We start from the raw sequence: 27023 nt of genomic DNA on the forward strand, positions 1-27023 counted from the left end.
GACTATTGTACAACAAGCACCGCGCAAACATCTTTCTGCAAAAAGCAGATACGAGGGAAAAAAAATCTAACTATGCAATGGAATAGATCCCTATACTTTATCAAAAATAGATTTGTCGAGTGATTTCAAGGGTTATACGTAGGTCGCATTCTCAGACATATCAAACTATTTTGCTCCAGACACCATTCTACACGACAAACTCAAACTTGCCAACCTTGAGACCTCTGAATTCAGGAGATGGAGGGGGTGAGGTGGTGGAGCGGGGTTTGGTGGTAGCAAGGGGTGTACATTGTTGCGTCCCGGAAGAGTTAGTGCTGCAAAGTGTTTGGGGTATTTGTTCTGTTGTGTTAATTTTATGTTACGGTGGAGATGTTCTCCCGAAATGTGTTTGTCATTCTTGTTTGGTGTGGTTTCACAGTGTGGCGCATTTTAGCAACAGTGTAAAAGTTGTTTATACGACCACCCTCAGTGTGACATGTATGGCTGTTGTTCAAGTATGCGTTGATTCACTCATTTCTCTCTGGCACTAATCGAGGGTGGACGCTTCCCTTTCCTCTCCCTTATCTCTCCTGCTTGCTTCTTTGTTTTGTCTTAACTTTATTGTCACCTCTTTTTGCACTGCTCTCCAAATTTCAAGACTCTCCCGAAGGACAGTGCAGTAAAGACACAACAAACTCCTTTTTTGTCTTTCACGGACACACACTTGTTGTTGTTGACTTTGGACTAGCGACTGCAATACATCAAGGCCGCGGAACAGAGACACACTACGGGCTTACACACACACACACACACACACATCCACAAAAGTATACGCCACAGACACACACTCCCCCCACCCCCAACCCAACGCCCTCAACCCAAATCCCATAGGGGTGATGAATGGATGGTCAGCGCCTGAGAGCTGCGGCCTACCACCATTACCTTGAACTCCCTTCCCTCTGTTGCTCAAGATGTATGTTGTAATATTTATATGTGCTTTGCTATGGAGGGTTTTTTCCCACTCCAGACTGGGCCCCCTTAGGAGCCCAGTCTGGTTTGTATTTTTTTACTCATCCTGCCCCAGCGTTTACTTTTTTCCCATCTTTTACGGGGCGCTTTATGGCGACCCATCAGCGTTCTTGTTCTGTAACCCTGTACACTGTTTGTTTGTCCAATCTTGAACAGGTTTGTGCTGAAAACAAAGTTTCCTTGTACTTGTGCAATGACAATAAAGACCTATCCTATCCTATCACGTGTGTTCAAAAGACATATACAAGGAATGCTGATTGTATGGAGGGAAAGCGGACAGGACGGTAGGTTGTAGAAGACGCCAAAGGCAGTGCCTTAAAGCCACCCCCAATATCAGAATCAGAATCAGACATACTTTATATTGTTGTCTGGGCGGAAATCGGGAGAAATTCGGAATAATGGTTGCCCCAGGAGATTTTTGGGAGGGGAACTGAAATCTGGGAGTCTCTCGGGAAAGTCGGGAGGGTTGGCAAGTATGGACAACCTACAGATAAAAACTTGGAAAAGCATTGAGGTCTGCAACTTTTGTGTGTGGCTGGGTCAAGAGAATTGGTATCAAGACTCTCCCGGATGAATGATGCATCGTTTTTGCTCGGGTAAGGTTGCATTTCATAATTTCTGTTGTACACGCCGTTTACGAGTATGCATGTTTTTCACCGTCTTTATCAAAATATAACTATAGATGTCAACGTTGTGTATTTGCTGAATGCTTCTTTTCTGATTGTTGCCTTTGGTAAAAGCTTACTTTTTTTTAGGTTTTACTCACATTTACTTTCTTTTTTTTAAACTTGCCGAGTTGGTGCTTTTCAAAACACTCGTCGCAAACGTGTTTGAAAATTAAAAATACCATCAAGATAGTTCTGAAAAGGGAAATAATAAACGTTTAGAGTATATCAAACAAACCTTTAACAAGGTGATCGCTGCAAATTCATGCATTGTTTTGACTCTGCTTCCTTGGACTGGAGTTTGAGCTGCTTTTTTCGTTTTTGTTTCGTAAAATCATGCACTCTTCCACCCTTTTTGATTACCCCTCGATGAAACTCTGAAGAAGCGTTTATACTTTTCGCGATTTGAACGATTCGTACAGCAGAAAACAGCACAAACATAGGGCAGTTTTTCTTCGACAAGGGCTAAATGGTGCCTAACTAGCTTGACCACCACGCATATTCAATGGGCGGGATATGAGCCGGACAAGCAATTTATAAACAATATTTATTTTAACCAACAAAAATAGGAAAAGTAAACTTACAGCAACATAGGAAAGGCTCTGAGCTAAGAACCCATTTCAACCCAATCCAGTTATACTGTAAATGTCCATTATATTCTCCTGCATGATAGTTAGCGTTTTCTGCAGTGGACATTTGTACGTTGCATATCAATCAATCAATGTTTACTTATATAGCCCTAAATCACTAGTGTCTCAAAGGGCTGCACAAACCACTACGACATCCTCAGTAGGCCCACATAAGGGCAAGGAAAACTCACACCCAGTGGGACGTCGGTGACAATGATGACTATGAGAACCTTGGAGAGGAGGAAAGCAATGGATGTCGGGCGGGTCTAACATGATACTGTGAAAGTTCAATCCATAATGGATCCAACACAGTCGCAAGAGTCCAGTCCAAAGCGGATCCAACACAGCAGCGGGAGTCCCGTTCACAGCGGAGCCAGCAGGAAAACATCCCAAGCGGAGGCGGATCAGCAGCGCAGAGATGTCCCCAGCCGATACACAGGCAAGCAGTACATGGCTACCGGATCGGACTGGACCCCCTCCACAAGGGAGAGTGGGACATAGGAGAAAAAGAAAAGAAACGGCAGATCAACTGGTCTAAAAAGGGAGTCTATTTAAAGGCTAGAGTATACAAATGAGTTTTAAGGTGAGACTTAAATGCTTCTACTGAGGTGGCATCTCGAACTTTTACCGGGAAGGCATTCCAGAGTACTGGAGCCCGAAATGAAAACGCTCTATAGCCCACAGACTTTTTTTGGGCTTTGGGAATCACTAATAAGCCGGAGTCCTTTGAACGCAAATTTCTTGCCGGGACATATGGTACAATACAATCGGCAAGATAGGATGGAGCTAGACCGTGTACGAGGGCTATTTCATTCTAAAATAAAAGTGAAACTCTAACAAAAGCAATTAATAAATCCATTGAAATTGGAGCATGATAAGAGATAACAATTGCATCATCCAATGTCGTATTGTATCGGAAGTGAACAAGTTGCATCGGGCCCCCCGTACTGGTTAATTCCTCTATATACCAGTATGGCAGTTACTGAAGGAATGCCAACATGTTACTTACTACTTGGGGTTTTGAGCCTGGAATTATTTGCAATGAGGACAATCGGTTTTGAAACGAGAACAGGTTGGGAGTCAACCAAACAAACGAGGAATCCCGTTTTTCATACTAAAAATCATGCACCTCATAATGCACCCATAACATAAAGTTATGGGTGCATTCTTAATGAATTGTTTTGAGTACTGTACTGTATTATTTTTTTGTCAAGTCATTCCAGGAGGTGGCTGCATTTTCTAGTCTCTGAGTCTGCAGAATGACCTTGCAAAAAAACTCTGGCTGCTGAGATAAGCTTGACTTTCTCACTCTCTCATCCTGCCTGAGTTTTCTCGCTCTGTCGGATTTCTAACTCTCTTTCTGCACACTTCTTGCTCTCCTCCATCTTCCAGAGAGTTTATATCTTTCTACATACAGTATGTTGTCCAGTTAATGTATTTATCATTTTTACACACAGTGGTAAGAGCAAACCGAAACACACCAACTTACAGTAGAGCTGTTACTCTTTCATTGTAAATTTGTTTAAAGGGGAACATTATCACCAGACCTACAGTATGTAAGCGTCAATATATACCTTGATGTTGCAGAAAAAAGACCCCTATGTTTTTTTAACCGATTTCCGAACTCTAAAAGAGTGAATTTGGCGATTTAAACGCCTTTCAATTGTTCGCTGTCGGAGCGATGACCTTTCACCCGTGACATTACAATGGGAAGCAATCAGCCATTTTCTCAAACACATTACACACACAAGTCAAATCAGCTCTGTTATTTTCCGTTTTTTTGACTGTTTTCCTTACCTTGGAGACATCATGCCTCGTCGGTGTGTTGTCGGAGGGTGTAACAACACGATCAGGGACGGATTCAAGTTGACTTAAGTTGAGTGTGCTTCGATTAGCACGGCATGATAATCGATGCTAACATGCTATTTAGGCTAGCTGTAGTACATATTGCATCGTTATGCCTCATTTTTACCTATATTTGCATCCAGCCTTTCCCTCCACCCACATATAATGCCAAACAAACACATACCAATCGACGGATTCAAGTTGCACCAGTGTCAAAAGATGCGATAGTCCCTTGTTTGTTCTGCACATTTTACCGACGATAGCGATGCTACGACAGAGATAAGTGGATATCCTGCGACACTCAAAGCAGATGCATTTCCAAAGATAAAGTCAACGAAATCACGAGGGTGAGTTTTGTTGATGTTATTGACTTATGTGCTAATCAGACATATTTGGTCACGGCATGACTGCCAGCTAATCGATGCTAACATTCTATTTAGGCTAGCTGTATGTACATATGAAGCTATTTTTGCATCCAGCCTTTCCCTCCACCCACATTTAATGCCAAACAAACACTTACCAATCGATGGATTTAAGTTGCTCCAGTGGTCAAAAGATGCAATCGTTGGTTAGAAGGCGATCGCCGAATAGCTTCAATAGCTATTCACTCAATAGCTTCAGTTTCTTCTTCAATTTCGTTTCCGCTATCTGCCTCCACGCTCCAACCATCCGTTTCAGTACATGCGTAATCTGTTGAATCGCTTAAGCCGCTGAAATCCGAGTCTGAATCCGACCTAATGTCGCTATATCTTGCAGTTCTATCCGCCATGTTTATTTGTATTGGCATCACTATGTGATGTCCCAGGAAAATGGACGGGTGGATTTACAGATAGCGAAAATCACGCACTTTATAGCCTTTTTTTCGGGATATTCCATGATGGGTAAAATTTTGAAAAAAAACTTCGAAAAATAAAATAAGCCAGTGGGAACTGATTTTTATTGGTTTTAACCCTTCTGAAATTGTGATTACATTCCCTTTTAAAGCTTAAAAGATTTATGACCCTACAGAGCTATTCAGGGCCACCATACATTTATACACTTACTACACTTTGTTCCAGCAAAAACCGTATAGAACGGAATGAAAATGTTGTATCTGCAGGAAAATTAACCTTTTTTTTATAATAATGAGTCAAGAAGGCTATATGAAAGATTTTAAAATCAGGCGGACATAAGTAGAAAAGCAGACATCCATGAGTTGAGTGACAGGAAGCCAGTCCAAAAGCCTGCCAGGATTTAAACTAACAAAGGGGAGACAATTGAGTTTTATAGAATGAATCTAGGTTATTGTTGATGTTTGCGCTTGGAGTGGTGTCCGTTCATACTTGTTACAGGACATGCCAAGCATGCAAACTGGTGTGTCTAACAAATGCAAATCACTCCCTTAGCTCGGTCGACTTGACAGCAGCTCAGTCTAGCATTAAAATAACAACAAAAAAAAAACATTATTTTATCTAAATACTTTAAAACCCCCATTTGTCTCACTCTGTGTACACAATCAATAGTCATTAGGCACAGTGTATTGATCCATATTCTTCACAGTAATACAAAATAAACGAATGGCATCACAAGCAGTGGAAGTCAGAAAGGAATGGAGGGCACATACAGAAAATAATGAGGACACTACATGATGCAGCTCTTCAACTACTGAACCACCAACCACCAACAAAATGGTGAAAATCTGTCAAAACAGGCACCCTTACTGTGTTGCCTGTGCTATTGATGTCTGGCAAATCCACCACATGGTGGCGCTGTTATTTAACCATCTAAGTCCGGTTGACTTGGAATTTCTCAAACAGCTCAATAAAACAGCTTTAGAATGAATCACTACATAATTTGGCACACGCCTTTCAGGACAAACAAGCACAGGTTAGCACATACTTGTCCATAAATCATTAATGATTTGTGTAATGATAATAAATTTTTGAGGATATTTGTATCATAAGTATACAGTGGACTGTGGTGGGGTTTGTCTTCCCGAGGTGCAAAAACGACTGGGTCGGACAACGGTCGAAGGTACGAACATTATTTAATTTTAACACTCACAAAAGGAACAAACAAAAGGCGCTCACAAGGAGGTACAAAAACTTCAATCCTATCCAATCCACTTAATTTATATAGCACATTTAAACAACAACGTTTCCAAAGTGCTGCACAGCCATGTTAAAAACAATATTATACTCCACCAATGACTGAATAAAAAAAAAAAATAATAAATATAAAACCAATATAAAAACAATATAAAAATAAATAAGATTAAAAACTATTTTAAAGGGTAAAAGCAATCAAAACAGTAAAATATAAATCAAAATGTATAAAAAAAACACATAGGACAACAGAGGACCACACAACTCACGTAGTGTTAAAAGCCAAAGAATAAAAGTGGGTCTTAAGACGAGACTTAAAACACTCCACTATGGAAGCAGTTTGAACATGGAGGGGCAGAGTGTTCCAGAGCTTAGGTCGACCACAAAGAAGGCCCTGTCTCCCCTGGTTTTAAGTCTGGTCTTGGGCACCACGAGCTGGAACTGGCTCTCGGACCTCAGAGCGCGCGCAGGAGTGTACATTTGGATGAGTTCCGAGATATACTGAGGTGCCAGTCCACGTAAAGATTTAAAAAGAAACAGCAATGTTTTAAAATCAATTCTAAAATGAACAGGGAGCCAGTGCAAACTCTGAAGAATTGGGGTTATATGCTGGCGTCTCCTGGCCCCTGTTAAAAGTCGTGCTGCCGCGTTCTGGAGTAACTGCAACTGGGAGAGCGCTTTTTGGCTAATGCCAGCATAAAGTGCATTGCAGTAGTCCAGGCGACTTGAAATAAAAGCATGCACGACTTGTTCAAAAAGGTTAAAATATAAAAACGGTTTTACCTTTACTAAAAGACGAAGATGATAAAAACACGATTTTAAAACGCCATTGACTTGTTTGTCAAGTTTAAAATCGCTGTCTATAGTGACGCTAAAGCTGGTGACTTTGGGACGCACATAATTTTGCAATGGTCCCAAGTCAGGGAGGGCCGGACCAAAAACTAAAATTTCCGTTTTTCCCTCATTCATTTGGCTGTGAAAACAAAACTCGCACTAAGGCAAAACTATGAACATAAAACAAAAACTTGCACTGTGACATAAATAACGAAATAACGTACTTGGAACGGAACGAGAACGGGACATGGATCATTGGCATGGATTACAAGGTGCGTAGCAGGTGATCTAGGGTGATGTCGCCAGGCGGATTACCTGGTAACTGTGGCTTAAATAATACTGTGGTGATTAGTGAAAACAGGTGGGTGATATGGGGACAAGGTGAAAACAAATGGGTTGGCATGGAAACAAAGCAAACAAGGAAGTGCAAAAACAGGAAACAATGGAGTCTTAAGCAAAACAGAACATAACTAAACAAAACATGATCACAAGACATGACACTTGTTGGATTAATTGTAAATAAGTTCTCATTTTATTCAAATATGATTGTTTTGTGCATTGAGTAGACAAGTAGAAAGGAAACTTGGTGTTTGATTAAACTTAGGTTGACCTACCCACTTAAAGGAGGAATTTGCAGATGGGCCAGAGCAATGCAGGAAGTTGCTAATCCTTTTATTGCTATGCATTTGCCTGTGTTTAGTTATCAGCACAGGGGTTAGGTATCCCACACAGCTGTAAATCCCCCTCCCTGAGCGCAGCTGTGTGTGTGTGCTTGTACTGAAAGCGCTTCCCTAAATTAATTAAAAAGGCGAGGAGACTGGAGAAAGTTTGAGAGTAAATTGGGAGACTGTAACTGACAACTCGCTCCCGTTTCTCTCCTCGTACATGAAAAGCAATCACTGGTTTGTCTTCTATTCTCTGTTTTTGTGTCTTTGTAATGTCTCATGGTATTTGACCCTGACAACACTCATCTTAAAAAAGTCTCTTGGCTAATTATTATACTTGAAGTTTCAAGCAAAAATTGTAATTACAAGCATCCCCGCCATTAGTTGGCGTAGCAAATTCCACAGGGAACCCTGTTAGAGCGGACCAAAATATCTGGTCTCGCATGAAAGCATTAGCTTAGCTAATAGTGTTGTTTTCACACCACGGAAAGGTAGGAAATGTCTAAGTGTGAAGGACAGGTCTGACAAGAAGTGGATGATATTTAATCAATTAAAAAAAACAATAATCACAAACTTGATTGAGCATGTTGGCAATGTGGCGAAACAATTCGAGCACTTCATTGTATACGGTATAGCTCGGTTGGTAGAGCGGCCGTGCCAGCAACTTGAGGGTTGCAGGTTCGATCCCCGCTTCAGCCATCCTAGTCACTGCCCTTGTGTCCTTGGGCAAGACACTTTACCCACCTGCTCCCAGTGCCACCCACACTGGTTTGAATGTAAAAATTAGATATTGGGTTTCACTATGTAAAGCGCTTTGAGTCACTAGAGAAAAAGCACTATATAAATATAATTCACTTCACACATCATACTGAAGCACAGAGTCCATTACCAGCCAAAAATGTTAAAATAACATCTACACAGCAAAAACGTATCCATGAAAATATGGCAAAGCTGCTAATGTGAGTTTGATTTGGAATCAGCTGGACAGACATGCTGTAGAAGTCTTCGTTAGTATTGTATTATATTGTATTGATTACATACAATATTTCTTATCCAGAAGTTTGTTTTTCTATTTAAAAAGCATGTTAAAATTGTGCTTTTTTGAGGGGCGGGGGTGTTTAAGCACCAATTACTGTAAATTTATTTGAATTATTTTCAATTGGAGTGCTTTGAGTTAAAGGGGAACATTATCACCAGACCTATGTAAGTGTCAATATATACCTTGATGGTGCAGAAAAAAGACCATATAATTTTTTATCCGATTTCCGAACTCTAAATGGGTGAATTTTGGCGAATTAAACACCTTTCTGTTTATCGCTCTTTTTGCGATGACGTCAGAACGTGACCTCACCGAGGTAATACAGCCGCCATTTTCATTTTCAACACATTGTAAACATTGAGTCTCAGCTCTGTTATTTTCCGTTTTTTCGACAATTTTTTGGAACCTTGGAGACATCATGCCTCGTCAGTGTGTTGTCGGAGGGTGTAACAACACTAACAGGGAGGGATTCAAGTTGCACCACTGGCCCGAAGATGCGAAAGTATCTGCCGCCAGACCCCCATTGAATGTGCCAAAGTGTCTGCACATTTTACCGGCGATGACAGACATGGCACAGAGATGTATGGATAACCTGCAGATGCATTTGCAACAATAAATTCAACGAAATCACAAAGGTGAGTTTTGTTGATGTTGACTTATGTGCTAATCAGACATATTTGGTTGTGGCGTGACTGCCAGATAATCGATGCTAACATGCTAAGCTAATCAATGCTAACATGCTATTTACCGGCGGTGCTAAAGCAGACATGGCACAGAGATGTATGGATAACCTGCAGATGCATTTGCAACAATAAATTCAACGAAATCACAAAGGTGAGTTTTGTTGATGTTGACTTATGTGCTAATCAGACATATTTGGTTGCGGCGTGACTGCCAGCTAATCGATGCTAACATGCTAAGCTAATCAATGCTAACATGCTATTTACCGGCGGTGCTAAAGCAGACATGGCACAGAGATGTATGGATAACCTGCAGATGCATTTGCAACTATAAAGTCAACGAATTCACAAAGGTGAGTTTTGTTGATGTTGACTGCAAGCTAATCGATGCTAACATGCTACGCTAATCGATGCTAACATGCTATTTACAGGCGGTGCTAAAGTAGACATGGCACAGAAATGTATGGATAACCTGCAGATGCATTTGCAACTATATTACGTTTACTTCCGCCCACATTTAATGCGAAAAAAACACTTACCAATCGAAGGATTTAAGTTGCTCCAGTGTCACGAGATGCGACAGTCCTGATCGTTTGGTCCGCACATTTTACCGGCGGTGCTAAAGCAGACATGGCACAGAGATGTATGGATAACCTGCAGATGCATTTGCAACTATAAAGTCAACGAATTCACAAAGGTGAGTTTTGTTGATGTTGACTGCCAGCTAATCGATGCTAACATGCTATGCTAATCGATGCTAACATGCTATTTACCGGCGGTGCTAAAGTAGACATGGCACAGGAATGTATGGATAACCTGCAGATGCATTTGCAACTATATTACGTTTACTTCCACCCACATTTAATGCGAAAAAAACCACTTACCAATCGAAGGATTTAAGTTGCTCCAGTGTCACGAGATGCGAAAGTCCTGATCGTTTGGTCCGCACATTTTACCGGCGATGCTAACACAGCTATTCAGCCATGCTATGGCAATGAATAGCGTCAATAGCTATTCGCTCAATAGCTTCAGTTTCTTCTTCAATACTTTCATACTCCAACCATCCGTTTCAATACATGCGTAATCTGTTAAATCTCTTAAATCGCTGAAATCCGAGTCTGAATCTGAGCTAATGTCGCTATATCTTGCTGTGCTATTCGCCGTTGTTTGTTTACGTTGGCAGCACTGTAAATAAGGCACTTTAAAGCTTTTTTTAGGGATATTCCGGGAACGGTAAAATTTTGAAAAGAACTTCAAAAAAATACAAAAAGCCCCTGGGAACTGATTTTTATCGTTTTTAACCCTTTTGAAATTATGATAATGTTCCCCTTTAGGAGCTCTATCACAAAACTAATTGAGTTGGTATGTTGAACTCGGGGCTTCACGGTGGAAAAAGGGTTAGTGTGTCTGCCTCACAATACGAAGGTCCTGAGTAGTCCGGGGTTCAATCCCGGGCTCGGGATCTTTCTGTGTGGAGTTAGCATGTCCTCCCCGTGAATGCGTGGGTTCCCTCCGGGGACTCCGGCTTCCTCCCACTTCCAAAGACATGCACCTGGGGATAGGTTGATTGGCAACACTAAATTGGCCCTAGTGTGTGAATGTGAGTGTGAATGTTGTCTGTCTAACTGTGTTGGCCCTGCGATGAGGTGGCGACTTGTCCAGGGTGTACACCGCCTCCGCCCGATTGTAGCTGAGATAGGCACCAAAGGGAATAAGCGGTAGAAAATGAATGGATGTTGAACTGGTGTGTTGAGGTACTACTACTTTACTGTACTGTACTAACATGTCATCTAAAGCATTTTGATCATGACGCATAGGGGGGCCACAAATGTCATTGACAGCCATGTAATGCAATTCGGACACTGATTACCCATTGTGTTTACATGCAAGCTATCACAATTGAAGCAGCTATGAGGCAGAACTAAATGGATACTTATTTACTCTGGGTTTGATGCTGATAAAGGGATGATGGGGCGGAGGGGTCAAGGTGGATGAGAAATGAGGCATAATGTAGATGAAAGGAGAGAAAACATACAGACATCAAAAGACAACCTATAACTGCATTGCAAACCATGACCCTGATGTGATGAAACTAATGTGCATGTTTATTCTTTATCTATTAGGAATCCTTGAAATGGTCACTTTTTGCCGGAGACCTGTTTTTAACTATCTGGTTGCCACATTATGAACATGCAGCCGCTCTAAAACGAGACACTTCAAATTAAGTATGTTTTTTTTCTCCCGAGTGCAAGCATGGTTTGTCAGTTTTCGTTAAGAAACGGCAGATGTGTATTAAGATAGACGGCGGGTAAGCATCTTAAGCTGATAGTCAATTCCGACATGGGGGTAGGACTGAAAAATTCAGAGTGATTTCACGTCCCAAGTTGTGACAGCGTAATCAAACAGTGAGACGCCTATATCACAATCTGCGGTCATGTGAGCTTTGCGTTACACCAGCACACAATCCTGTTAACATTGATTGCTTTGCATATTTTCCTGTTGTGACCATGGATCACATCACAGTTGCGTCCTCAGTCTTGTCCGACAGGATAGAGTGAAAGCGACTTAACTGAGACTCGGATATGGTGTGGGAAATCTTGCCGCTGTCAAGTAAACATTATTCATTTTGCACTTTGGCTGAATGTGACTTATGAGGGAAGCGCTGAGGAGCCAAAAAGCTTTGCTTGATCACCGGGCGCTTTGACTACCTTTAAATTATTTGCCAATGTTGTCTTTTGATGAATTTCTATTTCTGTCTCTTGTGTCTACCAGTGGTCCACAGCGGTGAGCTGTTTCATCGCTAGTGGTGTGTGAAGCTCACTTTAAAAGTTTTAGTGAGTCCCTGGTCTTCACGCTGTAGCTGCCTGCACAGATGGAACATGCTCACCTTTTCGGGTTGGGGGCAGGATGGACTTCACACAAACGAAGTAGTTGAGAAAATCTGTGGGGAAATCATTTCAATTTGTGGGATTGAAGGAAATCCTGTTAGATGTCTGTTCTAGAGATCCAGCTATTAAAATGGAACATCAGCTTTCATATGCCCTATTTTTTCATATGATTCAGTTTTCGGAAAAACATTTGTATACCTCCTCATTTATAGCATGCCAGAAATCCATTTCCAATGGCCTAAACCAGTGGTTCTCAAATGGGGGTACGCGTACCCCTGGGGGTACTTGAAGGTATGCCAAGGGGTACGTGAGATTTTTTTAAAAATATTTTGAAAATAGAAACAATTCAAGACTCCTTTTATTAATTATATTTATTGAATAACACTTCAACAAAATATGAATATAAGTTCATAAACTGTGAAAAGAAATGCAACAATGCAATATTTAGTGTTGACAGCTCGATTTTTTTGTGGACATGTTCCATAAATATTGATGTTAAAGATGTCTTTTTTTGTGAAGAAATGTTTAGAATTAACTTCATGAATGATCTCTATTACAATCCCCAAAGAGGGCACTTTAAGTTGATGATTACTTCTATGTGTAGAAATCTTTATTCATAATTGAATCACTTGTTTATTTTTCAACAAGTTTTTAGTTATTTTTATATCTTTTTTTCCAAATAGTTCAAGAAAGACCACTACAGATGAGCAATATTTATACAATTTAATAAATCAGAAACTGATGACATAGGGCTGTATTTTACTTCTTTATCTCTTTTTTTTCAACCAAAAATGCTTTGCTCTAATTGGGGGGTACTTGAATTAAAAAAAATGTTCACAGGGGGTACATCGCTGAAAAAAAGTTGAGAACCACTTGCCTAAACCCTAAATTTACACAAATAAACCCACACGTTGGCGACTCAGTCTCTGCACTTTTAAAGGGGAACATTATCACCAGACCTATGTAAGCGTCAATATATACCTTGATGGTGCAGAAAAAAGACAATATATTTTTTCAACCGATTTCCGAACTCTAAATGGGTGAATTTTGGCAAATTAAATGCCTTTCTGTTTATCGCTTTGGAGGGGATGACGTCAGAATATGATGTCGCCGAGGTAATACAGCCGCCATTTTCATTTTCAACACATTGCAAAAATTGGGTCTCAGCTATATTATTTTCCGTTTTTTCGACTATTTTTTGGAACCTTGGAGACCTCATGCCTCGTCGGTGTGTTCTCGGAGGGTGTAACAACACTAACAGGGAGGGATTCAAGTTGCACCACTGGCCCAAAGATGCGAAAGTGTCTTCTGCCAGACCCCCATTGAATGTGCGGGAGTGTCTCCACATTTTACCGGCGATGACAGACATGGCACAGAGATGACTTATGTGCTAATCAGACATATTTGGTCGCAGCGTGACTGCCAGCTAATCGATGCTAACATGCTACGCTAATTGAAGCTAACATGCTATTTACCGGCGGTGCTAAAGCAGACATGGCAGAGAGATGTATGGATAACCTGCAGATGCATTTGCAACGATAAAGTCAGCAAAATAACAAAGATGAGTTTTATTGATGTTGACTGCCAGCCAATCGATGCTAACATGCTATGCTAATCGATTCTAACATGCTATTTACCGGCGGTGCTAAAGCAGACATGGCACAGAGATGTATGGATAACCTGCAGCTGCATTTGCAACTATATTACGTTTCCTTCCACCCACATTTAATGCGAAAAAAACCACTTACCAATCGACGGATTTAAGTTGCTCCAGTGTCACAAGATGCGAAAGTCCTGATCGTTTGGTCCGCACATTTTACAGGCGATGCTAACGCAGCTATTCGGCCATGCTATGGCTATGAATAGCGTCAATAGCTATTGGCTCAATAGCTTCAGTTTCTCCTTCAATATTTTCATACTCCAACCATCCGTTTCAATACATGCGTAATCTGTTGAATAGCTTAGGCCACTGAAATTCGAGTCTGAATCCAAGCTAATGTCGCTATATCTTGCTGTGGTATTCGCAATTGTTTGTTTACATTGGCAGCACTGTTTGACGTCACAGGGAAATGGATAGTCGCATCGCAAATAGCGAAAATTAAGCACTTTAAAGCTTTTTTTAGGGATTGAAAAAAACTTCAAAAAATACAACAAGCCACTGGGAACTGATTTTTATTGTTTTTAACCCTTTTGAAATTGTGATAATGTTCCCCTTTAATGCTGCAATGTGACCCACCATGGAGACAAATCAAGTTTTAAGTGTAGGAACTTTGATTTAAAAAAAATAAATAAATAAAAAACAAACACAATTGAATTCAAGAAAAGAATAAGCATGGTGTACGTGGCTGTTACTTCAGTTTTCATGGACTGTAGTTTATGTCCAACTTTTGTCTTTTGGATTGGATTCCTAACAAAAATCGAGGTACCACTTCATTGCAAAATATATTTCCTAAAAAACATTCCTCAATAAAAAAACATAATGTTTTGCTTTACAGAGGCCATGTCTTGTGGAAAAGACGTCAACCATTATAGACCATTTATAGATGTCAAGGTTACTTTACCTAAAGCTCGACAAGGTAGAATCGATTTAAGGTGGGGCATTTTTTTATTTTTTCATTCAAGTCAGCAGCCAGCATTTAATTGCGATAGAGTGCATTACTGCAGTGGTTCTCAAATGGGGGTACGCGTAACCCTTGGAGTACTTGAATGTATGCCAAGGGGTACGTGAGATTTTTCCAAAATATTCTAAAAATAGCAACAATTCAAAAATCCTTTATAAATATATTTATTGAATGATACTTAAAAAAAATATGAGTGTAAGTTCATAAACTGTGAAAAGAAATGCAACAATGCAATATTCAATGTTGACAGCTAGATTTTTTGTGGACATGTTCCATAAATATTGATATTAAAGATTTATTTTTTTGTGAAGAAATGTTTAGAATTACGTTTATGAATGCAGATGGATCTCTATTACAATCCCCAAAGAGGGCACTTTAAGTTGATGATTACTACTATGTGTAGAAATCTTTATTCATAATTGAATCACTTGTTTATTTTTCAACAAGTTTTTAGTTATTTTTATATCTCTTTTTCCGAATGGTTCAAGAAAGACCACTACAAATGAGCAATATTCAGAAACTGATGAAATAGTGCTGCATTTTACTTCTTTATCTCTTTTTTTCAACCTTTGATTGATTGATTTAAACTTTTTTTAGTAGATTGCAGGGCTTCACGGTGGCAGAGGGGTTAGTGCGTCTGCCTCACAATACGAAGTTCCTGCAGTCCTGGGTTCAAATCCAGGCTCGGGATCTTTCTGTGTGGTGCATGTTCTCCCCGTGAATGCGTGGGTTCCCTCCGGGTACTCCGGCTTCCTCCCACTTCCAAAGACATGCACCTGGGGATAGGTTGATTGGCAACACTAAATTGGCCCTAGTGTGTGAATGTGAGTGTGAATGTTGTCTGTCTATCTGTGTTGGCCCTGCGATGAGGTGGCGACTTGTCCAGGGTGTACCCCGCCTCCCGCCCGATTGTAGCTGAGATAGGCGCCAGCACCCCCCGCAACCCCAAAAGGGAATAAGCGGTAGAAAATGGATGGATGGATGGATAGTAGATTGCACAGTTCAGTACATATTCCGTACAACTGACCACTAAATGGTAAACACCTGAATAAGTTTTTCAACTTGTTAAAGTCGGGGTCCACGTTAATCAATTCATGGTAAACCAAACCAAAAATGCTTTGCTCTGATTAGGGGGTACTTGAATTAAAATAAAATGTTCACAGGGGGTACATCACTGAAAAAAGGTTGAGAACCACTGCATTAGTGTATTAGAGCAAAGTATCTTGATCCTTCATGTCATTGTTGACCCAGTTCACTAATGTCCTGTGTTTTGTATCATTTCCTGTACTGGTGCTCCTCATTTGGGACGGCGTGGCGAAGTTGGTAGAGTGGCTGTGCCAGCAATCTGAGGGTTACTGGTTCAATCCCCACCTTCTACCATCATAGTCATGTCTGTTGTGTCCTTGGGCAAGACACTTCACCCTTGCTCCTGATGGGTCCTGGTGAGCGCCTTGCATGGCAGCTCCCGCCGTCAGTGTGTGAATGTGTGTGTGAATGGGTGAATGTGGAAATACTGTCAAAGCGCTTTGGGCTCCATAAAAAGGAGTAGAAAAGCGCTATACAAGTACAACCAATTTACCATTTGGCTCTAATTCCTGTTGGATTCCTTATTTTGCTGCATCTTAACTTTCTGTCGTTTTCCATTAGTTAAACGAGCCCATTTAGTTTTACCTGGTAGTCCTTGCCAGTGCTGGATCATTCTGCTTTGTAAATCAACATGTGTTTATCGTCTGTGAAATTCCAGGCTGTGCAAGATTTGTTTTGTTTTTCCTAATTAAATTGATTTCATGCCTACACATCGCCTTCCTTGCTCTGCATTTTGGGATCAAGACCAGAGAATGTAACACAGGGGTCACTAGTTAGGGGAATAAAGCACAGTATATAAATAATTTCTCATACGTCTCAAGCCCAATTGCAATGTGTTTTTTTACAATAGTTTAGTAGGAAGTCATACAAGATTTAAGCCGATATTGCACTGATAACTGGGCTGATTTCCAGCAGCATGAATGTGATTGTTGCCTTGCGAGCACCTTGCACAGGCAGAAAACCACACTCCAAATAAAAAGAGCAAGTGATGCTGCATCACTACTACAAATGAATGCTGGAAACAAAGACGTTTGACACAACATCGTTATATTTTGATGAGTAACAAAAGGTTTCAGTACAACCGTCATACAATTAGGGTATCTTGTCTTATTTGAATTATTATCAATGAAATAATTTTACAAACCTGAAATATGTCATATGACTAACTTTCTGCTGTAAATCCTAAGAACATGTTTTCACAAAAGTGACAAATACAAAACAGACCAGCAAATCCATTCTCCATCCATCCATCTTCCTCCGCTTATCCGAGGTCAGGTCGCGGGGGCAGCAGCCTGAGCAGGGAAGCCCAGACTTTGCTCTCCCCAGCCACTTCATCCAGCTCATCCCGGGGGATCCTGAAGCGTTCCCAGGCCAGCCAGGAGACATAGTCTTCCCAACGGGTCTTGGGTCTTCCCCGTGGCCTCCTACCGGTCGGACGAGCCCTAAACACCTCCTGTTCGGGTGGCATCCTGACCAGATGCCCGAACCACCTCATCTGGCTCCTCTTGATGTGAAGGAGCAGCGGCTTTACCTTGAGCTTCCCCCGGATGGCAGAGCTTCTCACCCTATCTCTAAGGGAGAGCCCCGCCACCTGGCGGAGGAAACTCATGTTGGCAGCTTGTACCCGATAACATGTCCTTTCGGTCATAACCCAAAGCTCATGACCATAGGTGAGGATGGGAATGTAGATCGACCGGTAAATTGAGGGCTTTGCCTCCCGGGTCAGCTCCTTCTTCACCACAGCGGATTGATACAGCGTCCGCATTACTGAAGACGCCGCACCGATCCGCCTGTTGATCTTACGATCCACTCTTTCCTCACTCTAGAACAAGACTCCAAGGTACTTGAATTCCTCCACTAGGGTCTCCTCCCCAACCCGGAGATGGCACTCCACCCTTTTCCGGGCGAGAACCATGGACTCGGACTTGGAGGTGCTAATTCTCATCCCAGTCGCTTCACACTCGGCTGCGAACCGATCCAGTGAGAGCTGAAGATCCTGGCCAGATGAAGCCATCAGGACCACAGCATCTGCATAAAGCAGAGACGTAATTCTGCAGCCACCAAACCGGATCTCCTCAACGCCTTGACTGCACCTAGAAATTCTGTCCATAAAAGTTATTAACAGAATTGGTGACAAAGGGCAGCCTAGGCCAAGTCCAACCCTCACTGGAAACGTGTTCGACTAACTGCCGGTAATGCAGACCAAGCTCTGACACTGTTCGAACAGGGAGCGGACCGCCACAATCAGACAGTCCGATACCCCATACTCTCTGAGCACTCCCCACAGGACTTCCCGAGAGGGACACGGTCGAAAGCCTTCTCCAAGTTCACAAAGCACATGCAGACTGGTTGGGCAAACTCCCATGAACACTCAAGGATCCTGCCAAGAATATAGAGCTGGTCCACAGTTCCACGACCAGAAGCAAAACAACACTGCTCCTCCTGATTCCAAGGTTCGACTATCTGGTGTAGCATCCTCTCCAGTACACCTGAATGAACCTTACTGGGAAGGCTGAGGAGTGTGATCCCACCATAGTTGGAACACACCCTCTGGTTCCCTTTCTGAAAGAGAGGAACCACCACCCTGGTCTGCCAATCCAGAGAATTAAGAGAGCCCACCACAGATTCTCCAGGCACTGCTTCCTCATAGGAAGATGTGTTGGTGGGATTGAGGTGGTCTTCGAAGTATTCCCTCCACCGATCCACAACATTTGCAGTCGAGGACAGCAAAACACCATCCTCCCCATACAGTGCAGTGCTTCCCCTTCTTGAGACGGCGGATGGTGGTCCAGAATCGCTTTGAATCCGTCCGGATGTCGTTTTCGGTGTCTTCCCCGAACTCCTCCCACGTCCGAGGTTTTGGCTCCACGACCGCTGAAGCCGCACACCGTTTGGCTTGTCGGTACCTGTCCGCTACCTCCGGAGTCCTATGAGCCAAAATAACCCAATAGGGCACTTTCTTCAGCTTGACAGCATCCCTCACCGCCGGTGTCCACCAACGTGTTGTGGGACTACCGCCACGACGGTCACCAACTACCTTGCAGCCACAGCTCCAACCAGCCACCTCAACAATAGAGTTGCGGAACACGGTCCACTTGGACTCAATGTCCAGCACCTCCCTCGTGACATGTTCAAAGTTCTTCCAGAGCTGGGAATTGAAACTCTCTTTGATAGGAGACTCTGCTAAACGTTCCCAGCAAACCCTCACAATGCGTCCCCCATCATCAGCTAACTCACCACCAGGTGGTGATCGATAGAAAGCTCCGCCCCTCTCTTCACTTGAGTGTCCAAAACCAGAGGCCGCAAATCCGATGACACAACTACAAAGTCGATCAGGGAACTGCGGCCTAGGGTGTCCTGGTGCCAAGTGCACATATGGACACATTTATGTTTGAACATGGTGTTCGTTATGGACAATCTGTGACGAGCACAAAAGTCCAATAACAAAACACCACTCGGGTTCATATCTGGGCAGCCATTCTTCCCAATCACGCCTCTCCAGGTTTCACTGTCATTGCCAACATGAGCGTTGAAGTCCCCCAGTAGAACAAGAGAATCACCTGGGGGAGCACTTTCCAGTACTCCCTCGAGTGTATCCCAAAAGGGTGGGTATTCTTTACTGCTGTTTGGTGCGTAAGCACAGACAACAGTCAGGACCCGTCCCCCCCACCCGAAGGCTGAGGGAAGCTACCCTCTCATCCACTGGGTCATGCAGGCTTTGAGCCGGGGGGCAATAAGAATTCCTACCCCAGCCCGTCGCCTCTTACTGCGTGCAACGCTAGTGTGGAAGAGAGTCCAGCCCCTCTCGAAAGAACTGGTTCATGAGCCCTTGCTGTGCATCGAAGTGAGTCCGACTATATCCAGCCGGAACTTCTCCACCTCGCGTCCTAGCTCAGGCTCCTTCCCCCCCAGTTAGGTGATATTCCACGTCCCAAGAGCTAGCTTATGTAGCCGAGGATCGGACCGCCAAGTGCCCTGCCTTCGGCTGCTGCCCATCTCACAACGCACAAGACCTCTATGGCCCCTCCCATGAGTGGTGAGCCCAGTGGAGGGGGGACCCACGTTGCCTCTTCGGGCTGTGCCCGGCCGGGACCCATGGGGACAGGCCTGAGGCGCTCGCCATCATGCCCCTACACCGGGCCTCGCTCCAGAGGAGGGTGACCCCCGTCCAGGCGAGGGAAATCAGAATCTCGATATTAGTATTTCCATAGAAGTTTTGGAGCTGCTCTTTGTCTGATCCCTCACCTAGGACCTGGTTGTCTTGGGAGACCCTACCAGGGGGCATGGAAGCCCCCGGACAACATAGCTCGCAGGATCATTGGGACACGCAAATTCCTCTACCACGATAAGGTGGCAGCTCAGCTCAAAATCCATTCTGGTTGTAATTAAAATGCAACTGCACAGCTTCGCTTCATTACACACACACACACGCACACACACACATTAGAATGAATGACAATCTCCCAGCCAATCACTTTCTGGCTTTATGGATCATTTGTCAGACCAGCCATTAGACTGCAAACTTCTTGACATTTACCAACAAATGAATGTTTCTTACACACATGCACTCACACACGTATGCGCTTGCAAACACACTACAAGTACACCCAGGCAAGAAACACACTAAACGCTTGTTGACATTCTGCAACCACACATTTTTCTGTGAGCCGTTTTCCAAATAAGGAACATGAGCCCATGTGACTTAAGACAGATTGATGTTTCTTCGCTGTAAAAAAAAAAAAAAGAAGCTTGACACGGTCGTATCCGATTGAAGCTTAAAAATGAACTCGCCATCTCAGGCTGGGCGTCATGGGTGTATTAGCGGACAGGGAGATGAGCTGAACACTGACAGCCAGCGAGAGATTAACAAGAAGTCATCACAATGTCGCCTTGACACTTTTTAATATAGACAGAACAAGGAAACTTTAACAGATGTGTGAAATCAGTCAGCAAAATAGTACATATGAAAGAATCTGCTATTTTTAGATTCAACAGCATTTTCAATGCTGTTTTGACATAGATGTCACATCAATCCCCACCGGGAATGTAAATTAGGAGAGTACAACGAGGGAAAAAACGTGCAAAAACGCTTTTAAACGGAGATTGTTGTTCAGGAGGAGATGATTATCATTTGACGACAGTTGGAACGCCACAACCACATTTTTTGGCTTCCATAGAAACAGAGGTAAGGTCTAGGGTGAGGGTTGGTACCAGCAGTACCCGGGGGGCAGGAGAGCGAAAGGTCACATGTGAAAACCTGGAGCGGTCAATCCCTAGCGTCCACGTTACAGAGAAGGCTGCCACACACTAAAAGCATGAGCAGAAAGTATAAAAAGGTATACATTGGACTGCATGACCAAGACCTGCTCTACCCTAATGAGGCCCGGGGGTTATCAGAGATTCATAATATGACACTATACTAGACGCTAGAAATGTTTAAATTAAAAAGTTTTCACTTGCAAAGATCACACGTGCTGCAGAGTTACTTTGGATGCTACAAAAACAGAAAAGTCTGAGTGAATGTGAATAGTGCTTTGACACCCCTGTTGTCACTAACACCAATTAAGGGGCTGACGGTTTAATTGGGAAGACTTGTGTTTGTGGAGTTCTTGCAGAATAAAAATGATGTTTCCATAGAGACACACATAAGTGTCCGAAAACTATGCAGTATAAATTATTGTAAAAATTCAGTAGGATAAAAGACAAATTTCATACAAAATGCTATGAATTTAGTAGGATTATACAAGAATACTGTGGAATGACAAAAAATGTGCCAGTTTCATATAAAAAGTGTTGGGATGTCGCATGGCTGCAGTTGTGTGACCTCAAGTATGCAAAAATCCAGGAGAGCAGAAAGCAGGTAAGATGATTTTAATTTCATCAAAGTAAAAGATATAAACAGAAAGCAGTCTTGCATGGAGATGTTCCCAACATAGGTTTTAACTTCGAGCACTGAGGAGTGCTCGAGTGAAACATAAATAGACCTATGTTGATTGACAGCAGCTGAGGACCGCTGCCAATCAACGGCGAGTGTGACAAAAACAGTGCTCAGCGGAGTAAACAGGAAGTATGACAAAATAAGAGCACTGAACAGGAAATAAAGTACAAAACACGAAAAACTATCAGAAAGTAAGTGACAGATCGTTACAGGACCTCCCCCTCAAGGAACAGATACCAGATGTTCCCTGGAAAAGAAAAATGGAAAAAAATGTCCACAAAGTAAGGGAGGATGGAAGGAGGATTTGGTGGAAGGTCGCCAAACCTCGTGTCCCCGCAGCCAGCGAGGGAAAGTCAGGTGGCGACGGCGCGTAGAGCGCCGCTGGAACTGGCGGGGCGGGCGGCCACGGAACAGCCACATCATTGGCCGAAAAAGAGACGAGTGCATCCCGCGAGGAGGACGCCCAGGGCACGGCCACATCCGCGGCTGACGTGGAGGCGGGCGCGCTGAAGCAGGCCCGGAGACAGCAGACAAAGCGGCGGGGGCTGCAGCCAAAACAGATACCTCTGCAGGAGGCGGCTGAGGAGCCGATGTTGGTGCCGGCGTGGAAGCGGCAGACGTCATCAACGGCGTGGAAGCGGCAGACGTCATCAACGGCGTGGAAGCGGCAGACGTCATCGGCGGCGTGGAAGCGGCAGACGTCATCGGCGGCGTGGAAGCGGCAGACGTCATCGGCGGCGTGGAAGCGGCAGACGTCATCGGCGGCGTGGAAGCGGCAGACGTCATCGGCGGCGTGGAAGCGGCAGACGTCATCGGCGGCGTGGAAGCGGCAGACGTCATCGGCGGCGTGAAAGCGGCAGACGTCATCGGCGGCGTGAAAGCGGCAGACGTCATCGGCGGCGTGAAAGCGGCAGACGTCATCGGCGGCGTGAAAGCGGCAGACGTCATCGGCGGCGTGAAAGCGGCAGACGTCATCGGCGGCGTGAAAGCGGCAGACGTCATCGGCGGCGTGAACGCGGCAGACGTCATCGGCGGCGTGAACGCGGCAGACGTCATCGGCGGCGTGAACGCGGCAGACGTCATCGGCGGCGTGAAAGCGGCAGACGTCATCGGCGGCGTGGAAGCAACAGACGTCATCGGCGGTGTTGAAGCGGCAGGCGTCATCGGAGGCGTGATTGTTGCAGATGTCATCGGCGGCGTGAAAGCGGCAGATGACGCCGGGCGAGGAGCAGCAAATGCTGGCCGAGGAATAGCGGATGCCGGCGGTGACGAAGCCCGGCGTGGTGCTGCTCTTGGCGGCAATGGGGCTCGGCGTGGAGCCGGCGTTGGGGCTCGGCGTGGAGCCGGCGTTGGGGCTCGGCGTGGAGCCGGCGTTGGGGCTCGGCGTGGAGCCGGCGTTGGGGCTCGGCGTGGAGCCGGCGTTGGGGCTAGGCGAAAGCCCGCCAGGGACGTAGATGTCTCCGTGGAAGGAGACGCTGGCGGGGATGACAGTGGTGTGTGCCTGGCTGCACCGCAGTGTATAGTGGGCCCCCCTCCACTAGGTGGCTGCCAGACACCGTTCACACATGCGGGAAAACGTGCCTGCTCGTCGGAGTCCCCCGGTGCGAAAACCAGGGACGGGCGGGAGGGGACCAGGAGGAGGGACGAAGACACGTCCCGTGCCGAGTCCCAGCAGGAGGACAAAAGCGACCTCACTGTGGGCTCCACTGGAGCTCTCGGCGAATCAAAAAAGAGAGCGGGAGCTGGCAAAAAGAGCAGCCGGGGAGCAGCCGCTGGAAGCTGCGTAGGAGCAGGGAGAAGCAGCTCAGCAGACGACGGGAAGGATGGCGGCGGCGGACGTGCCGGTCGGAGAGCCGCAGTCGGCGACGGAGCCGCAGGAGCCGCGAGACGTGAAGGAGGAGGCGGGCGCGCCGGTCGGTGAGCCGTAGCCGGCAGCGTTGCCGAGAGGAAGGATGGCGGCGGAGGACGCGCCGGTCGGAGAGCCGTAGCCGGTAGCGTTGCCGCGGGAGCCGCGAGGCATGCAGGAAGTGGCGGACGTGCTGGTCGGAGAGCCGTAGCCAGCCGTTGAGCCGAGAGGAAAGATGGCGGCGGGGGACGCGCCGGTCGGAGAGCCGAAGCCGGTGGCGTTGCCGCGGGGAGAGGGTCCGCGTCTGTAGGCTGGGACCGCACAAACCTGGCCTTCAAGTCCTCCAGGAATTGTGCGGTCCAGAACGTCGGCTGAGGATTGCCGACAGGGATTCTCGCGAGGTCACAATTTTCTGGCTCGAAGTTACTGTTGGGATGTCGCATGGCTGCAGTTGTGTGACCTCAAGTATGCAAAAATCCAGGAGAGCAGAAAGCAGGTAAGATGATTTTAATTTCATCAAAGTAAAAGATATAAACAGAAAGCAGTCTTGCATGGAGATGTTCCCAACATAGGTTTTAACTTCGAGCACTGAGGAGTGCTCGAGTGAAACATAAATAGACCTATGTTGATTGACAGCAGCTGAGGACCGCTGCCAATCAACGGCGAGTGTGACAAAAACAGTGCTCAGCGGAGTAAACAGGAAGTATGACAAAATAAGAGCACTGAACAGGAAATAAAGTACAAAACACGAAAAACTATCAGAAAGTAAGTGACAGATCGTTACAAAAAGTTTTGTAGCGTATACATCTTGTGGGATTTTATACAAAATATTAAAGGCCTTCTGAAATTAGATTTTCTTATTTAAACGGGGATAGCAGGTCCGTTCTATGTGTCATACTTGATCATTTCGCGACATTGCCATATTTTTACTGAAAGGAGTTAGTAGAGAACATCCACGATAAAGTTCGCAACTTTTGGTGCTGATAAAAAAGCCTTGCCTTTACCGGAAGTCGCAGACGATGACGTCACAAGGGTGAGGGCTCCTCACATCCTTACATTGTTTTTAATGGGAGCCTCCAGCAGCAAGAGCTATTCGGACCGAGAACACGACAATTTCCCCATTAATTTGAGTGAGGTTGAAAGATTCATGGATGATGATATTGATAGCGAAGGACGAGAAAAAATTTATTTTTAAAAAATTCAAGAAAAAGCGACGTCTCCAGTCGACTGCAGTGTGAGCGTTTCAGATGTAATTAGAGACATTTAATAGGATAATTCTGGAAGATCCCTTATCTGCTTATTGTTTTAATAGTGTTTTAGTGAGATTGTAAAGACATACCTCAAGGTCGGATGGCTGCGGTGAACACACGGTGTCTCAGAGAGAAGCCGAGGAGCCAAGTTCACAGCTGCCTTTTAAACAGCTACTGCAGGAGGACGAATAATCCAATGATGTCTCCGGTAAGATATATATCACAATTTTCCCATCCAAAAACATGCTGGTTGACGTAGAGAAACATGTTCGCTTGACCCCTCTGTGTTAAAAACAAAGAAACACCGACTGTGTCTCGGTGCTAAAGACAGCTGCAATACACCACTTTCCACCAACAGCATTGTTCTTTATAGTCTCCATTATTAATTGAACAAATTGCAAAAGATTCAGCAACACAGATGTCCAGAATACTGTTCAATTGCGCAATGAAAAGAGACGACTTTTAGCCGCAAATGGTGGTGCGCTAATATTTCCTGACAGTCCGTGACATCACGCGCACGTGTCATCATTCCGAGACGTTTTCAACAAGAAACTCCGCTGGAAATTTAAAATTGCAATTTAGTAAACTAAACCGGCCGTATTGGCATGTGTTGCAATGTTAATATTTCATCATTGATATATAAACTATCAGACTGCGTGGTCGGTAGTAGTGGGTTTCAGTAGGCCTTTAATGCAGTGTCTAATATTTATTTTGAAAAAACCTTTTTATTAAAACAAATTATTCCACAGAGAAATAGCATAAAGCAGGGGTCGGGAACCTTTTTGGCTGAGAGAGCCATGAAGGCCAAATATTTCAAAATGTATTTCCGTGAGAGCCATATAATATGTTTTAACACTGAATACAACTAAATGTGTGCATTTTTAAGACCAACATTTTTAGAGTATAATAAATCTTTTCCCTCCATCCATTTTCTACCACTTATTCCCTTTTGGGGTCGCGGGGGGCGCTGGCGCCTATCTCAGCTACAATCGGGCGGAAGGCGGGGTACACCCTGGTAAGTCTTTTATTCTTTTTAATAACATTGTTATTCTAAAGATAACCAATAATAAATATAATAATTCTTACCCTTAATGCGACTTCTTTAACAGGTGCGATAGAAAACGGATGGTTGGATTAAAATGCATGAGAATGTTTTATAATTTGAACGTTATTTTTAACACTGTGATTACCAGCGAATTATGAATTACTTATCGTGTTAAACAATGTCAGCTAAGATTTATCTGAGAGCCGGATGCAGTCATCAAAAGAGCCGCATCTGGCTCTAGAGCCATAGGTTCCCTACCCCTGGCATAAAGGGATGAAAATTGAAAAATGGGACACAATTTTTGGTACACAGAGAAATATTAAACACAGATGTTAACACATAAAACTTAATGATGACCGTATTTGTAGGTCATAATCGCAAAGTACTCGTAAATTAAGGTACTCGTAAGATGAGGTATAACTAACCAGTTATACCTCAATTTACCTTAATTTAGGAGTACTTTGCGATACGCGCGTCCTCTCTGCTTTTTGTTATGCTCTAAATTGCAAGCATATTTTAAGTTATGAGCCTCCCCTCTGTGAAAACCATATGATTTGGTCTTACTTATTGGCATCAGCTTATAGCTAGAAACCCAAATAACTCTTGTTTCCCAACCATTGATAAAACCAAATATTTTCACAGTATCATGTTAGACCCGCTCGACATCCATTGCTTTCGGTCCCCTAGAGGGGGAGGGGGGGTTGCCCACATCTGAGGTCCTCTCCAAGGTTTCTCATAGTCATCATTGTCACTGGCGTCCCACTGGATGTGAATTCTCCCTGCCCACTGGGTGTGAGTTTTCCTTGCCCGTTTGTGAGTTCTTCCGAGGATGTCGTAGTCGTAATGGTTTGTACAGTCCTTTGAGACATTTGTGATTTAGGGCTATATAAATAAACATTG

This window comes from Nerophis ophidion, linkage group LG04 (genome assembly GCF_033978795.1).
Source record: "Nerophis ophidion isolate RoL-2023_Sa linkage group LG04, RoL_Noph_v1.0, whole genome shotgun sequence".
In the NCBI taxonomy this organism is placed as follows: Eukaryota; Metazoa; Chordata; class Actinopteri; order Syngnathiformes; family Syngnathidae; genus Nerophis; species Nerophis ophidion.